This window comes from Camelus bactrianus, chromosome 11, assembly GCF_048773025.1.
Source record: "Camelus bactrianus isolate YW-2024 breed Bactrian camel chromosome 11, ASM4877302v1, whole genome shotgun sequence".
Taxonomy (NCBI): domain Eukaryota; kingdom Metazoa; phylum Chordata; class Mammalia; order Artiodactyla; family Camelidae; genus Camelus; species Camelus bactrianus.
In genome coordinates this window covers 61,863,940-61,879,619 of record NC_133549.1, presented here as the reverse complement: position 1 = coordinate 61,879,619, position 15,680 = coordinate 61,863,940, and positions in this window count along the sequence as shown.

The following is a 15,680-nucleotide window of genomic DNA, read 5'->3' as shown; positions in this document are numbered from 1 at the left end:
ACCTTTATCAAAGATATGAAAAGCAGCTGGCAGAAAGACTGGCTGCCCAGGTCGAAAAGAAGTGCCACCTCATCGACCAGCTTCATGTGGCTAAACAGAAGTATGCCAGGATGGAGACAACTTTAAAGAATGCCAGGTTAGCGAAGGAGCCAGTAAATAAACCCAGCCTTGCTAACGCTTACAGAAGGTTGATGACGGTCAACCTGAGTTCAAGGAAGGAAATCAATTTTCTCATTCAAGAACTGAAGAAAGAGAGATCCCTGCAGTCTATTCAAGAAGAGATGGCGGAGATGCTGAAAGTGCTCAAGTTCCCAGAGGAGGTCATGAGAATCAGCACATCACAAGGGGCTTTTACAAACGAGCCAGGGGACCAAGCACCAAATCCTGATGGTCCCTTTCCCAGGAGTGGGCCCTCATGTTAAAGCCGTGCTGTTCCCTTCCCTCCACTCAGGCCTCCCAAGCTGCCAGGATGCACTCACTCACTCGGTCAGATCTCCAGCTGAGCTGCACTCAGGCCAGTGGATGGAGCGCAGTCTCCTCCTTTGGACCAGAGCTCCTCCCAACTTTACCACTTTACCAACGAGCACAGCAGTGAACTTCATGGTCAACTTCTCTATCTAAAATGTATTGGAATTCCCAGAAAACACCTTGTGGGACTTTCTCAATATTCACAGAATGCTTGGATTCTCTCTAATTAGCAGGGAAAGAAATGTATTTAAGAGACTGATCTTTTACTCAGTTTGAACCTTCATTAAACCATATTTCTCAAGACAGTAACTATTATACATCAATCATATAAGAGAACTGTATATATAGTTTACTGTATACAAATATTGCATTATAATTTGATAATATATGTAGTTTATCAGTATAGACTTTTAGTTGGCCATAGCATTTTTTCTAGAGTTAAAATCTTAAAAGTCATAAGTTTAAGCTAAACAAATGTTTATGCCTGAGTTTTGTATTTTAAAAAAAGGCAATGTCTTTTGAGATGGTAATAGAGTATACTTGTAAAAAGTTTTTATTGAATAGCTATATTCTGTTGTAACAATAGATATATTTAAAAATAAATTTGATAAATTTCAAAAAACTATGTGAGGTAATGGGTGTTAACTAAATTTACTGTTATAAACATTTCAAAATATATCAAATCATTATGTTGTATATCTTAAACTTATTCAATTTGGTATGTCAATTATATCTCAATAAAAATAGAATAAATAAAAGCTCTAAAATGAAAAGAATAGAAGTTGGATATTGTGGAGATAAAATGAGACAAAGTACCTAAAAGCTATGGCTGTACCTGCCACATAGTAAGAAATACTCAACAAATGTTAGTTACTTTTTGAACAAAGGTGGTGCTGAGGACAACAGAATAAATCACTGCTTAACAGGGATGAAAAAATATAATCATAAACAATATTAAAGGCAAAATATTATCAATGTTTTAAAACCACCATAAATTAAGTACCAAAGAAAAAGTAATTGTAACTGGAAAGGGAGGGGAGATAAATCAAAGAAGACTTCCTGGTAAAGGTGGCATTTGAATTGGGTCACTTATTCAAGATCCTTTAAATGTGGATCAAGACTACAACTTTTCCTAGATTGAAAGGCAAAACAAAACTCCCTTTCATGAAAATTTGCAATCCTTCTCTTCAATAGACAGTGAACATCTGTCATGCTTCCTTGTTTCCAAGTATCAGAAAGATTCGGATAAATATAAAGTCTGATTTGGGAAATCATCTTAGACTTTCTTCTTTCCTTTCTTCCTTGCGGTTTCTGATTTTGCTCCTGCTCATTTTTTACTACCTTGTGTAAATTTTACGCTTGTATTTTTATTATAATAAGCTGCTGCTGGTATATGTTTTAAAGAAATAAAATATATCTTTTATCTTTCTCCTAGTCTTCCTTTAGTCTTTTATTTTAGTAACTTGCTCAAGAATAGAGAAAGATATTACTCATTATTTTGTGGCTTATACAGAACTTGATAGAAAGGGCAGTGAGAATGATCCCATCAGGTCAGTACCCTACACTGTGGCTTCAGTAATTAAAAGTACTAGGTGCTAATTTTCAGGTTAGATTCAATTAGCAACATTTTTCACTTTAACAAAAAAGAAACTCAGCATAACTGAAAGGCAGGTCACCCTTACTCAGCTGAACAGCAATTTTAAATTAAATGGCATGTTTTTAGGTTGGGGGAGGTACCAGCAGTTCTCTAAAAGAAAGATTTTTTTCAAGTCAAGCCAATGAAGTGATCTCACATATTCTAACCACAAAACAACCTGGTCTCTTCAAATAAGGGAAAACTCTAGCTCTCTTTTCTATAGGAAAGTAGGGGAGAAATCAAGGACTTACAGAAGACTGGGTGATAAGTGAGAACTCAAATGTTTTGGTTAAAATATCCAGAACAAATACCAATTTCAGAATTCTTCTAAGGGGCATAATTAAATTAATTTTACATCATCTAAGTAAAATAAGTAAGCCTGTAACATATAGATACTAAACCAGTTGTCAGTTGATAGAAAAGCAGTTCACATAAAAACATTATCAGCAAAACAAGAACCCAAGAGACTTATTTGTATGAATTGGCCATTTCAGCTCTGAATTATTAATTTCATTATTGTCACTGATGTAATGCCCTTTCATGAAACCTAAAGGAAAATGTCTAAGAGGTTTTCTAAAACTAAAGTGGCCAACCTGCTAATTATATCCATTAATAATTGTTAAAAGAGTGGCAAAATAATACATCCTTGTCAAAACTAAACTGTCATTCAGAACAAGAAGTGAAGAACCGCAGAGAAAGCTTCCTGTTTATTAAAACACAACATGTTTACTGCATGACACGAAATTGTTCTCTGGTAAAAAGAAAAAGATTGGAAAACAGTTCACTGGTGACTTGTGGCTTAATTTTTCAGAACTTTTGGTAAAAAGTCACACATCTTTCTAACATAACTTGAGATTTACAGTAATATAGTATCGTGTCCATTTCATAGTTCACTTTTACTAATACTTGTTTATACACATAAATACAAAATAATGGGAGAAATCATGAATATGACTATTTCCCAAAGATAATCACTCTTCATCTTTGGTTTATCATCCCTGGTTTATTATCATCATCAGACTTTACTGTTTCACAAGCTATTTAAACTATGTTCACTAAAAAAGTGTTTTATGAACTGTTTCAGTATCAATATATCATAATTTTCCACTACTACATGAAAATCTATTGTTTAAATTTAACATAATATATTTAATAAATCTTTTTTAAAATATATTTTGGACACTTCACTGGCTGCTAGGAATATCATAGTGCAATTATATTTACATATATAACTGCTTCCTTTTGATAATTTCCCCTAAGCCAAATTTTCTATGTCAAAGAGAAAGCACCTTTTTTAAGGGCTTTTGATACAATTTTCCAATTGTCCTAAAAAGGCTATAGATGTATACACCCTACTAGTAATATAAGAAATTACTGACATTCCCTCATGCTCTTCAGAATCAGATACTATTACTCCTTTTTACATCTTGGTTCTTCTAACATTTATGTTTTAATTTCTGAGTAAGTCTTTTTTACTTAAAGTTTAGGATGGATCCCTATATAGAAGAGGTTCATAAAAATTCTCTCAGACCTAGTAGCTTACAGTGCAGTCATAACCATATGTTTTCTCCAAGAGTAAGCATATATAGTACCAGTCTATGTCCTTCATCATGAGCTTATCAACCTGACATTACTGCAAAGTAGTCTAACCCATTTCCGGGATATCTCACTACCCAGCACTTCACTTGCAGTTTAGATAGACCAGTAGTCAGACTTATGTTCTTCCAGGCCCCGAGGGTAAATTGCTGCTTCACTGAACTAAATGACACCTAGGTATCTGTAATTTACTTAATGGTATCCTGGTATGTCAGGAGGGCTGAAGCACTCTCCAACAGAAACTGCTGTAAAGGAAGATCTTAATCACACCTGAGATTTAGAAGAGAAGAACTTAACCTTTATGCTTAAGTATTTCTGATGTATAAATTAAACGGAAACTGGTTGCAATTATAAATGAGCATTGTGAAATATAAATTGTGAATGTCAGGGCTGAATACTACTTAAATCAACCATGAATATTTCCATACCTCTAAAGGGTCTGTATTAGCAAAAATCTTTCTCTTCCCATGATTAGTGGTTATCAGGCAAAGGTATTTACCTTGATTCTGTAACTCTACAATAACAAAAAGCCCTGCCAGATTTTTGTGATAAAGAAAATAGGAAATGGAAAGCATGCCCTTTAAATACCAACTCCTAATTGCAAAGATGTGAATATGTAAACCTAATTACGTACCTTTAAGGATTAGCTATTAATTGAATCTGCCTTGATATAAATTGCACAATCAATTCTTTTATTAGAAGTCATCATCACTTTCCATTTTGGCATTTGGTAATAAATGACAAAATATCACAGCTTCTCCCTTGCTCTGAGATTTGCCAAGATGACATTACAGCTCGCACAGATTAAATATCTTTGTCCTGAACTCTAGAGCCATCAGAATATGTGCTAGTACTTTACTTGAAAAGAATGAAAGTGATCATATTAATATGACCTCTTAATCACTGAGCATTTAAATAGACTCAGGACCACACATCCTAACTGGTTGGCAGGCAGTAAGAAATAATCCGATAGCAGGGGACAGACAGGTTCTTTCACACACAATTTACAGAATGCTTTTGGAGACCGGCACATCTTTGCTTCTGCCTCACTGATACCACACAAGCATGTGAGACTTCTTGGCATCCTTCTACGTTCTCCTATACCTGCTCTTATAGTGATTTGTTGATACCAACTGTGATGGTTAATTTTATGTGTCACCTTGACTGGGCTAAGCAATGCTCAGGTAGCTGGTAAAATACTATTTGTGGGTGGGTCTTTAAAAGTGTTTCTGAAAGAGATAAGCAGTTGAATTGGTGAACTGAAGAAAGCAGATGGCCCTCCTCAATGTGAGTGGGCATCATCCAAGCTATCGAGGACCCAAAGAGAATAAAAAAGGAGGAGGAAGAACAAATTCACTTTCTCTTTTTTTGAGCTAGAACATCCATCTCCTCCTGCCCTCAGACATTGGCACTCCTGATTCTCAGTCCCTGGGACTTACTTATAGCACCAGCTTTCCTGTTTCTCCAGTTTGCAAACAGCAGGTTGTGGGACTTCTTGGCTTCCATAATCACATGAGCCAAATTCCTATAAAAATTTGCTCTCTAAGATAAATAGATTAATAGACATAGAGATATAGATATACTATTGATATACAGATAGAGAGAGGATAGATATAGATATACATCCTATGGTTCTGTTTTTCTGGAAAACCCTATCCTAATACACCAACTTCCAGTTCAACATAATATACTCTACCTTTCAGATAGAAGAGAACACTTATCATACATAGTCATTCTGTGGTGGAAGGTGTAGCAGAAGATGCAAAAATGAACAAGAATACCTGGGTCTTGACAGATCTGAATTTGAACTGTAGTGTTGAAATCTACTAGCTGTGTGACCCAGAAAGCTACTTCGCCCCTCTAGCTTTCTGTTCTGCTCTATGAAGTCAGATAACAACCACACCACACAATGGGATGGTTAAATAAGATAGTTTATGTAAAATGTTTCAGGAACAGAAAAAGTGTGCTAGGGACACCTCCACCTTTGTTATCTTCATAGAACTTTGATCTGAGGGAGGTGGGATGCTGGAGGAAAAAGCTAGGAAATAAGACACATTCTTAAGTACAATATGATTGCAATTTAACTCAAATTACACTCCGATGTGCAAAAGAAAATAAAGATTCTTTGTTTTCTCTAACTGATGATCCCCACAAGTCTCCCACCCATCAGGGTCATGGAAAAATGGAATATTAAAAGCTAAACTTGATAATTGAGAGTGTACCAATTCCTTCACGTTTAATTTGTCTCTTTGGATGACTTAGTCTCTTTCAAGTAGATGCTCCAACTTTACATGCACTTCATCGCCTCACTGTGGTATTGGGGTGGGGCTCACATGACTTCATGGTGGTGGAGAGGAGGTGGTTGCCTCAGATCCTTCCCTGTCCTTCATCACAGCTGGTTGCTGTTTCAGAGTACTGGTCTACCCTGCCTCCGAGATCACTGAGACACAATTAGACCCTTCTGGCCATCTGAGCATTGTGGTGGCACCTACTCACTTTTAGAGTCCTTATTCCTATCATTTACCCCAGCCATGAAATGTCCTTACCATAGCCTCTGTTCTGACTCCAGGTCTCTGCTGGTTCAGCAAGCATTTCTTGGTCCACTAGCTCTCTCAATTGAGTGTGTGGCCTTTTTGTCCCCTTGCACTCTCTTCATATGCTGTGGGGATCCAGAAGCCTCAACTCAGGCTCACTCCCTCCACCAGTGGTGTTCTGCCCCCTCTAAGGCATGTTGTACATGTCCAATATAAAGCTTCCCCTTGAAGCTGGGAAAGAATGCCAACACCCTATTCCCACTGACTCAGCATTCACAAGCTCCTCAGGCATCTTCCTAAACCTGTTTTGGACATTATTACCCTCACCCCACCTGTGCCCCTTACCCTCCCAGGGTTCCAACCTGAGAAGGAGAAAACAAGGTGACCTAAGTCTGACCTCACTGCCCTACCCCTACTCTGTCTTTTCTCCTTCCAAAATGAGGCTAGAGGAAGCTAGCTTTTCTTGCACCATCTTGTCTGGTAGGATCTTTTTTACATCATATTCTCCTTCTTCCCTTTCTTTGGGAACTTAATGGTAGATTGGGTAAAGAGAAGAGAAGCTGATTTGCCAATAAGGGGAATTAAGTCAGAAGGTATTTAAAAAATAGTTTGCTGTACTAGTAATAATGATAAAAAAGTAAAGTGTGATAAGTGTGGTATGATAAATAGAAATGCAGTGTTCAGAAATCAGTGGTAATAGATACACTGCAAACACTACAAATACAATATCATAGGTAACTAGACATATAGAGGCCATCTCTGTCCAGCTTGGAAGATAGTATGTCCTATTTAGAAACTCCTGAGCTCTAGATGCTTATTTCCTATGCCCCTAAGCTCAAACATGCCCTAGCCCAGATCCACTTCTTCTGGTTGTATAATTTTATTGTGCTTTGGTTTACTGTGCTTCCAAGATACTGCATTTCTTAGGTTTGTGAAGGTTTGTGGCAATCTGTATTGAGCAACACTATAGGTGCCATTTTTCCAACAGCATTATTTTTTTTCCCACTTTTTTTTTTTATTGAGTTATGGTCATTTTACAATGTTGTGTAAAATTCCAGCATAGAGCACAAATTTTCAGTTATACATGAACATACATACATTCATTGTCACATTTTTTTTCACTGTGAGCTACCACAAGATCTTGTATATATTGCCCTGTGCTATACAGTATAATCTCGTTTATCTACTCTACATTTTGAAATCCCAGTCTGTCCCTTCCCACCCCACAAGTTTGTATTCTATGTCTAAGAGTTTGTTTCTGTTTCATATTTATGTCTTTGTTGTTGTTGTTGTTTGGTTTCCACATATGAGTGAACTCATATGGTATTTTTTCCTTCTCTTTCTGGCTTACTTCACTTAGAATGACATTCTCCAGGTCCATCCATGTTGCTGCAAATGGCATTATGTTGTCGGTTTTTATGGCTGAATAGTATTCCACTGTATAAATATACCACATATTCTTTATCCAGTCATCGGTTGATGGACATTTAGGCTGTCTCCATGTCTTGGCTATTGTAAATAGTGCTGCTATGAACATTGGGGTGCAGGTGTATTTTTGGAGTAGGGTTCCTTCTGGATATACGTCCAGGAGCGAGATTCCTGGGTCATATGGTAAATCTATTCCCAGTCTTTTGAGGAATCTCCATACTGTTTTCCACAGTGGCTGCTCCAACCTGCATTCCCACCAGCAGTGTAGGAGGATTCCCTTCTCTCCACAGCCTCTCCAGCATTTGTCATTTGTGGACTTTTGAATGATGGCCATTCTGACTGGTGTGAGGGGATACCTCATTGTAGTTTTGCTTTGCGTTTCTCTGATAATTAGTGATATTGAGCATTTTTTCATATGCCTATTGATCATTTGTATTTCTTCCTTGGAGAACTGCTTGTTGAGGTCTTTTGCCCATTTTTGGATTGGGTTGTTTGGTTGTTTCTTATTAAGTCGTATGAGCTGCTTATATATTCTGGAGATCAAGCCTTTGTCAATTTCATTTGCAAAAATGTTCTCCCATTCTGCAGGTTGTCGTTTTGTTTTACTTATGGTTTCCTTTGCTGTGCAGAAGCTTGTAAGTTTAATTAGGTCCTATTTGTTTATTCTTGCTTTTATTTCTATTGCTTGGGTAGACTGCCCTAGGAGAACATTTTTGAGATGTATGTGAAATAATGTTTTGCCTATATTTTCTTCTAGGAGGTTTATTTGTATCTTGTCTTATGTTTAAGTCTTTGATCCATTTTGAGTTTATTTTTGTGTGTGGTGTAAGGGAGTGCTTTAGCTTCACTGATTTACATGCTGCCAACAGCATTATTTTTTTAATTAGGATATGTACATTTTTTAGAAATGCTATCACACACTTAATAGACTACAGTATAGTGTAGACATAACTTTTATATGCACTGGGAAATCAAAAAATTTGTGACTCGCTCTATTGTGACATTCATATTATTGCAATGGTCTGGAACCAAACCCCTCAATATCTCTGAGGTATGCCTGTAGTTGTAAACAATCTTATCCTGTCCCAATCTGCTTCTACTTCCAGTCAGGGTCTCCATTCCCTAGAGTTGCCCTGCAATTCCACTTCAGGAAAGAGTATCTCTTGTATGCAAACTCAGATCTTACAGTAGGTAACAACCAAGTATCTGATTACAGACATCAACAGCTTTTTTTCTGTCCATAACATTCTTGACTCTGTCCCCTTTTCTCTTTATCCAGCTATCTTCCACTTCCAATAGATGTCTGTGTTCCCCTTTACATCTATTAAAATTGAATTTGTAATCATTTTCTCTACAATTAGATAAAGGTTGATATTGCTTTGATAAGGCAAAACCAACAACAGCTACAATAATTTACCACCTACTCCTTCATTCAACAAATATTTATTAGGAGCCTACTCTATGCCAGGCACTGTTTTAGGCAGTTAACAATATCCTAACCCTCCTGGAACTTACTTTCTAGTGAAGCAGATCAATGACTGACTGACTGACTGATAAATGATTAGACAGTGGTAAGCACCATAATAAAAAAAAAAAAAAAAGGTCGAGAAGAAAGAGTGACAGGGTCAAGGTGGAGGTGTTGTCTGGTTTTGTACAGAGTGGTCTTCGAAGACCTTTCTGATAGGGTACATTGAGTAGACACCTGTAAAAGGTAAGAGAACAAGTCATGTGGTTATCCTAGGGTACTATATGCCAGAGAATAAGAAGTTGCCAAGACCCTGAGGAAGAACAGGTTTTGTATATTCTAGAAATAGAGAGGATATCAATATATCTAGAGCAAGTGGAAGAAGCAGGAAGAGTAGAAGGAAATACAGTCAGAGAGGCAACTAGAGGGAAATCATGTAGGTTCTCATAGGCTATGGTAAGGATGTTATTTCAAGTTATACGTCCATTTGGAAAGTTTTAAGCAGATTTAACTTAGATTTTTTAAAAAACTATTCTAGTTTTTGAGTTAAAAATAGACAACCAAGAAGCTAACAGTGTAAACAAAAAGACAAATAAGAGGCAGAGCTGGAACTGTCCAGCAAGAGATAATGGTTGGGACTTACGCAGAAGCAGAGGACAGAGGTAACAGTATCGATCTGGAATGTGAAAGAGAAATCAAGATGACTTCTAAGTTTTCAGTCTGAGCTCCTAGACGAGTAAGTTGTCATTTACTAAGAGAGAAGGCTAAAAGAGAAGCAGGTTGGGAAATTCATTTTTGCAGACATATTAGTTTAAGATAACTATTTAATATCAAATGGAGATACTGAATGGGCAGGTGGCTGATGTGCAAAGTTTAGAGGTAAAGTCAGGCCAGGATATAACTATTTGGGAGTCACACATGGCTTTTCAAGCATAAGAGTACATGAGATCATCAAAGGAATGAGTTAGATATTTAGGAGTAGAGATCAGAAGTCTATGCCCAGAGGCACTGCAGTATTTAGAGATCTGAAAGATGAGAAGTTAGAAGAGAACATTGAGAAATAGTATGCAGTTAGGTATAAATAAGAGAGTCTCTTACTATAAATAAAGAAGGTAGCATTATACCAAAATTTAGTAATGGTTTTCTATCATGGGTAATTTACTCTCCCTGGGCTCTGTGACAACATGCAAATGAATTAGACAATGTTACTGCTCCCCAAGTCAGTAGCACTGAAGAGATATATCAATAAGCCTTTCAAATGGTTACCCATGAGTCTTTCCTTTTAATATTTACATCCTTTGTAATCCCCCTCTCCTTGAGTATGGACTGGACCTAGTGAGTTGTTTTTAATGAATAAAATATGACAAAAGCAGTGAGATGTCACTTCTGAGATTAAGTTATAAAAGAATGCGACTTTTATCTTGCTAACTTTCTCTCTTTAGCTCTTACATGCTTTCCCTGATGAAGAGGGCCACTTGGCAAAGAACTGAAGGTGACCTCTAGCCAACTAGCCAGTGAGGAAATAAGACCCTCAGTCCAACAGCCCTTGAGTAAACAATTCTTTCAACAACTATGTGAGTGAACTTGAAAGGAGATCCTTTCCCAGCTGAACTTTCAGATGAGACCACAGATTCTAGGTCAACACTTGATTGCAGTCTATGAGAGACTATGAAGCAGAGGCCCCAACTAAGCCATAACTAGATTCCTGATCCACAGAAACTATGAAATAATAAATGTTTTAAGCACCAAATTTTGGTAATTTGTTACTCAGCAACAGATGACAAACACATTATGGAAAATAAGATAGTACAGAAATCACTACAGTACAAATCAGCATTTATCGAGACTTCCTTCCTCCATCCCTATTTCAGGTATCTAAGAAAAACAGTCATAGTAATCTTAGTATGAATTATATTGCCATTGAGTCAACTTTTCTCTGGTATAGCTGCAGTATGAGTCTTATCTAAAATTGAATACTGTATAAGTGAAAAATTGTGCTCTACACTGGAATTTGACACAACATTGTAAAATGACTATAACTCAATTAAAAATGTTTAAAAAAATAAAATAAAATTGAATACTGAAAACAATCAGTGAATAAGTAAGAAAAAAAATTTTTAGATAAAAAGACTTTCCTGACACCTCTGAATTAACATTGCAGAAGATAGCCAAAGACTCTGGCCCTAGTTTAAACACTTTAAATCATCTCATTTGTTTTGAAACTCCTCTCTTCTCTCTTGCAGACTTCTCAGCTATTTCATCCCCACCTTGGTGACATAACTGTAATTTAAGCTTCTTTCAAAACCCATTATGATTTCCACTTCACTGCCCTTGAATGCTGTTGAATTAAGATACCAGCATAATTAATGGGCCATCTTGCTAACACTATTTCTTCTTCACATCACAGAGGAAATGTCAAGTCACATTTCTTTTGGGAATCAAGACTACTAATAGAATCCACTGTCATTTATAAATTAGTTAAGGAATAACAAAGAGGCAGACATACAGAAATAGTTAAAATTATTTGTTCACATAATAGTCTTCTAAATAGTTTCCTTTAAATAAATATTTTAGGGGACTGTAATGGTTAATTTTATGTGTCAACTTGACTGGGCTAAGGGGTGCCTAAATAGCTGGGCAGGTATCTCCAGAAGAGATTAGCATTCTAATTAGTAGATTGGGCACCATTCAATCTGCTGAGGACCTGAATAGGACAAAAAAGTGGAAGAAGGGTGAATCTGGTTTTTCGCTTGAGCTGGGACATTCACCATCTCCTGCCCTTGGACACTGGCACTCCAGATTCTCAGGTCCTCAGACTCAGACTAAGACTTATACCATGGGCTGCCCTGGCTCCCAGGCCTTCAGACTTGAACTGAATTATATCACTGGCTTTCCTCTTTCTCCAATCTGCAGATGGCAGATCATGGGACTTCTTGGAAGACTGTGGTTATGTTTCTATGGAGAACACTGGCTAATATTTCTTGTTCCCCTAAAACAGTAGACTGCTTAAATGAAAATCAATCACTCACTAGAAATGACCACCGAAATTCTGGATAAAATATAACCAAAAATTATCTTAAGCACATAGCTGAATGCATGACAAACTCCCTCTCCCACACCCTTGGTTAAAACAAGAGGGAATGTAAATCCAGAGTGGAAGGGTAGCAGGTTGTTCAGTTTCAGGGAAATTTTATTCTAGGCAAGTGTTACTCCTGGAATTACACTGAGAGATGAGGGCAGAAGTGATACTGTGCCTGAATATAGGCCCCAGAGACTGGGGGCTGAGGTTTTAAAGCTCTGGAGGGAGCAAGCCATATATACTAGTTTCCTGTGGCTGTTGTGACAAATAACCACAAACTTGGTAGCTTACAACAACAGAAATTTATTCTCTCACAATTCTGAAGGCTAGAAGCCTGAAATCAAGGTGTCAGCAGGGCCACACTGCATTCCCTTAGGAAGCTTTAGGGAGAATCTGTTTTTTGCTTCTTCCAAATTCTAGCGACTGCAGCCTTTCCTTAACGTACAGACACATCATTCCAATCTCTGCCTCCATCTTCACATCGCCTTCTCCTTTGCGTGTCAAAGTCTTCTACTTTTCTGTCTGCCTCAAATCTCCCTCTGCTTCTTTATTATAAGGACACCTGTCAATCGATTTAGAGCCTACCCAGTAATCCAGGATGCTCACCTCATCTCAAGATTCTTAACTTAACCACATCTGTGAAGACATTTTTGTCAAATAAGGTAATATTTACAAGTTCCAGGGATTAGGAATTAGATATATCTCTGTAGTCATAGTTCAGCTCCTTATACTATTGTCTTAACCTACCTGAGACAGAGATATCTGGAAAGGTATCTCTGCTTACAGAGGTCCCTCAAAGCATGAACACCTCCCCCCCAAAAAAGGATTAGAAAAATTTCAACCAATAGGCCAAAAAATGACAAGAAAGTTGACTGTCTACTCCAGGCTATCAGTGGGAAAGAAATAAATGCCTTCTAAGATAAATATGAAAAATAGAAATGCCAACGGTACACCACATGTGGGTGTGATATCCAAATGTATGCTTAGCAGATGGTATGAATTTCAAGCCTAGAAGCTGACATAATTTTTCCAGAACCTATGAAAACCTTGGGTCACCACCGAAGCAAGTGTAAAATCACTCTATAAGAGCACATCTATAATTCAGAGAACACAGAAATTATTTTACTTCAGGGAAACTGGAAGAGCTAGGTTCCAGTTGCAAATGTATACCTGATCTGAGACATTATGGGCCATAGTCTCCTACTTTTATAATAAAGCCTCTACCATTTCCCCAGGAAAGGGATTCCAGGAGTACCATGATAAATTGGAAGGCTATGAGTAGAAAGATACAATTTATATACATATGTGTATGTATACACATATATACATATATATGTATCTGTGTGTATACACACACACACAAATACATAATGCATATAATAAACAAATATCCCTGCACATGTTCCCTTTAGTCCAATATATACAACTATAAAAGTTGAAATATTCTTCTGAATAACTTATCTGGTTTGGACACATTCAGACGAGATTGTTTTGTGCCACAGGAAGCAAGAAGAGCAATATAAATGTGAGCACTTGTCACCTTTAAACACCAAATGAAAAGATTTTTAATATTTAGAAACTCACTGACATTCCCCCTAGAAAGTCATCTCAAAATACCCTTTAAAAAGTGAATGTGTAATGGGAATTCTGAGCTTCCTATTCACAGCTTCATGTTCATGTTTCCTTACTTTTGAAAAATCAGTAGAGGTTATGAATCATTTCTCTCAATACCCAGGAGCTTCAGATGCTTTAAAGGTGAACTGCAAAAGTTTGGGAGGGGTATTCAAGGAAGAATGTTCTTGCCATTGTGGGAAAAAAAAAAAAACAAAACTACCCCATGAGTTAGATAATCACAGGCATTGTTAATTATTAAATTATTATGACCATGTTTCTTGGGACTCCACGCAGAGACCTCAGCCTTCAGAGGTGTCACAATAAACCAGTATAACTTTCAAGTAAGAGATAATGAAATAATTGTAAGCAAGGCTCTTAAACAAGGACTTTGCCCCCTTGGGCAGGAATATTTTAGAGTTTATGACTGCTACCCTTAATGTCTTCCTCTTTCTTGCTTTGTTCTCATCTTATAGTTAATGTGGCAGTGTCATAGTTAGGAAGCAAGGAAAAGTGTCGCCAACAGAAGAGTACTGAGTCACGAGAGGCACTCTGGGATGTCTCCTCCCAGAGTGAGAGGATCAGGAAGAGCATCCAAGAGAGTTTTTGCAAGATAGTACCACTTTGTTTTAGAGAGATCCCTGTCTTTCACATATTTATATTGCAATGTATTTAGAAGCATCAAACAAAGAAAGATCATATGCAGCTGATGAACTGTTTTAGGGCAGAGGTTCTTAAACTTATGTAGTATGGATCAGAATCCTCTGGAGGACTTGATAAGACACAGATTGTTGGACCCATACCCAGAATGTCTTAAGTCTGTCTGGTGCAGGGCTTGATAATTTGCATTTCCAACAAGTCCCCAGAGTTTCTGATTCAGTAGGTCTGGGGTAGGGTAATAATTTGCAGTTCTTTCAAGTTCCCAAATGATGCTGATGTTGCTGATCCAAGGATCACACTCTGAGAACCACTGATTTAAAAACAAGAGACTTTTGACTAGCAGTAACTAAAACGTTAGGCTAAATATTCCATTTTCTTGGTCTCAAAAAAACCACCATTTGAATGAAGACTTCAGTGGGCTCAGGTACCAGGATACTGAAGAATAAATGTAGATATGGATTATAAAGACAATGATAATGGCAATGATGACAACAAACACTGTTATTTTATACAAGACATTTTCTCTAATCCTCACAGCAACATTTGAGGTATGTTTTTTCAGGTAAAGAAACTGAAACTCAATCTTCCTGAGCACATGACCTATATTTTTTCTATTCCATTTGACTGATAAGAAATAACAAGATTATGATCAGTGGCCCTAGCTAAACATTTTAAAAGTCAGTTTCCTACTGACAAGGTATTGATGGTTTCCCCTAGAACAACACAAAAAGAAACACCAGTATACTATACTTAATATTGACTGTTGACAGACTAAAGCAGTTTGGTACACCTGTATAAAGTTATCCTCCAATGTTGGTGGGGTTTTTTCCCCCAACTCTTCTAATTCTTTTGATTTTTATACTTCTAAAACCCCAAGCTAAGGAAGCTTCCAGATAATACTAAAGACCCAAACAATATCACAGGCTCAGTCCTGTGGCTCTGTGAAGGATTAGTCTTGTTGGGACAGAACTGATAATTAGGTCTTTATAAAATCTGTGCCCTGCTGTGTGTACTTCTGTCTGAGTCAGTTATAAGTGCCATGCTTGTCTCTACTGGAAGCAGCATCTGCACGTTTGGGAAGTGAGGTGAAGTCAGCTCTTAAAAAAAAAAAAGTTCTCAAAGCCTAAAGTTTTTTCTTTCTTCTCATTTATGCTCATGGGCAAGAACAATCAGAATTACTGAACTCAGCCCAATTATGGTTGA